The sequence below is a fragment of the Lactuca sativa genome, chromosome 9 (genome assembly GCF_002870075.4).
Source record: "Lactuca sativa cultivar Salinas chromosome 9, Lsat_Salinas_v11, whole genome shotgun sequence".
Taxonomy (NCBI): domain Eukaryota; kingdom Viridiplantae; phylum Streptophyta; class Magnoliopsida; order Asterales; family Asteraceae; genus Lactuca; species Lactuca sativa.
The window spans coordinates 196,763,203-196,766,122 of NC_056631.2; positions in this window are offsets into that span (position 1 = coordinate 196,763,203).

Here is a 2,920-nt window from a genome sequence, read left to right on the forward strand (position 1 = left end):
TTCTCTTAGGGCTTGAGGGGCTGATGAGGGTTTGGGGTGAACAAACCCTAGCTTCAGTATTCCTTTAAAGAGGGAGCAAAATCTGGAAAATTAGGGTTTCATTCCAGCCATCAACACGTCGTGTTTCAAGAGGTAAGATGTTGTGTTGCCCAAAATGAAACCAGTGCCTCTTCTTATCTAGACATGCTGTGTTGGTGCCTCCAACACGTAATTTTCAATCCTCAAAATGTGATTTATACCCAAAGTTGTTCCTCAAATTTCCATGTGTTACAAAACAAGAAAAATATCGGAAAATATTTAGAAATTTAAACTAAACTAATAATTTTGCTAGGGTTCGCGATTGCATTTGACATATGTAACATGCATTTTAAACCTCTGGGTTATCTTAACAGGCGAGTGAAGTCTTGCAAAGATTCTTACAATGAACTACCCATAAAGTTCATGGGTTTCCTCTCATAATAGAGCTAAGTTTAATGTATTCAGTTGAGTAGTTTCCTCGTTTAAGTTGTCAATGTTTGCTATAGAGGCAATTCAAGGTTCATCTTTAATAAGAGTGTTATTGCTTTATTGATTATTCATGCATACATTTTGCGATATTGTTCATTTATTTTGAATGTACCGCCTCCTTTCATCTCTTTACCATCGATCACACCATGACTTGCTATGTTTGTGATAACATATAATCCGCTCTATTATCTCCGCAATTTGCCCGAAAAAATCTTTAGGCGCGAGTTAAACAACCACACTAGTTGTCCCTCGATAATTTACTTTCAAACGATATGTCGGTCATGGAATTCCTTAGATTTTTTCATGTAAATTTTCGAACTCTCGTAAGACTCTTTATGAATTTCCTCTTCCTCCACAAGTTGTAATTTGCATTACATACATGCACTACGTAATTAAAAAAATGTTTTAATTCCTACATGGTACGATATTCTAACTCCACTGGGAGATCGCATAACATTCCATAACCAAGCCGGCAAAGGGATATTCCAATAGTTGTCTTATATGCATGTAATGCATTATCTAATCGGATGGGAGAAGTCCTTGTGGTCGGGCCTTGTTGGGTTTTTATTAAAAAATTAGTTTCAAAAACAAGATTTTAGCAACGAAAGACTTCAGTATTTTTTGAACAATTATAAACTAGTTATAACCAACCATGGATCTTCTTGCAAAGTTTCGAAACAAAACAAGCACCAAAGAAGAAGAAGACGAACATAACAACCTTTGTAGTCTTTAAATTATCAAGGGTAAGCTTAGAAGTTGATGGAGAATGTGGAACCTTGGAGACACCAACAAGAAGCTAACTTGATTTAAGATGCTAGTCTTATAACTTTTATAAACTCTTAAGCTTTAGTTCATATCGAAATATGAACCATACAGAGTAAAATGAAAGAAAGTGATCTTCCAAAGATGAACAAAATGGAGAGAATATGAGAGAGCATGTTCCTTATGTTTTTCACCACTGAAACCAAAAGCCACAAGCTAGTAATTTATTCAACTAAGGGTGAGTTCAGCACGGAGCTTTTGGGAGCATTTAAGAGCTTCTAGCTTATAGCGTTTGACAAAACGCTCCAAATCCAAATGCTACTCACTACTAGAAAAAAGGCCTTTTACGACGCTCATTGCGCGTCGTAAAACGCTTAGACGACGCGCAAATGCGTGTCAAGGAAGGCCCTGTCATAAAGAGAGATGACGCGCTTTTGCGTGTCGTCAACAGACGACGCGCATTTATGACGCACATTTACGACGCGCGGTTATGACACGCAATGCGTATCAAGGAAGGCCCTGTCATAAAGGAAGACGACACGCATTGTGTCGTAACCTTACGACGCGCGTGTTTATGACACGCAATGCGTATCAAGGAAGCCCCTGTCAAGAAAGGCCATGTCATAAATAAAGATGACACACATTTTTGCGTATCATAATTTTAAATGTTTTAAAAAAATATTATTTATAGATTTACTAATTTTTCATATTAAATAATACATTAGAAATCTCATAATAATAAATAAAATACCATAAATAACAAATATAATTCATTTCACTAATATGTCAAATACAAATAATTATTCCAATAGTGAGTAAATGTTATAAAAAATGAACTCATTTATATACAATTGCATTAATTATCTAGCTTACTATGTGCCAACAAACTTCTATCTTTTTCCTTCTCTGCATAAACTTCATTAGCAGCATCCTAAAGAACCTCTATCTTTTTCATCAGCAACATCCTCAAAAACTTCTATCTTTTTCCTTCTCTGCATAAACTTCTATCTCACACTCAATGTAGTTTTAAACATCAGGTTTAAAAAATCAACTTTAAGGTTGCCTTGTTAAAGAGAATGACTAGAATAGATTTCCCTTTTTCACAAGGCATGTGCTTGCTTGCACATATATATGGAATCATTCTAACAAAAAAAAAATTGTTCATGTCAACTACTCCAAGGACTATTACGTAATTTAACATGAAGAATTTTGTCCAGATGAAAGGATTGACTTTAAACTTTATAAAAATCATTTAAATGAACTTACCTGACCATGAAGCGTGTTGATCCAGGATCTCCTTGCCTTCCTGCTCTGCCACGAAGCTTTGTAAAGCAAGAAATAAATTAAAAAAGTGAGTCTGAAAGTATATGCTAAATTTATGTAAAACCTTAAAACACAATACTGATGCAAAGTTACCTGATTATCAATTCTTCGGGACTCATGCAAAGATGTCCCAATGACATGGAGACCACCAAGTCGTTTGACTTCCAATCCTTCATGAAAGCAATGAATCTCACAGTCCTTTAGAACCGATAAATAGGCAATTGCAATGCAAGGACCCAGGGCTGGTCCAAAGAAATATGTTGCCCGGGGCAATAAGACATAATGATGCCCTAATTATATATTTTCAGAAACTAATATCATAATTCAT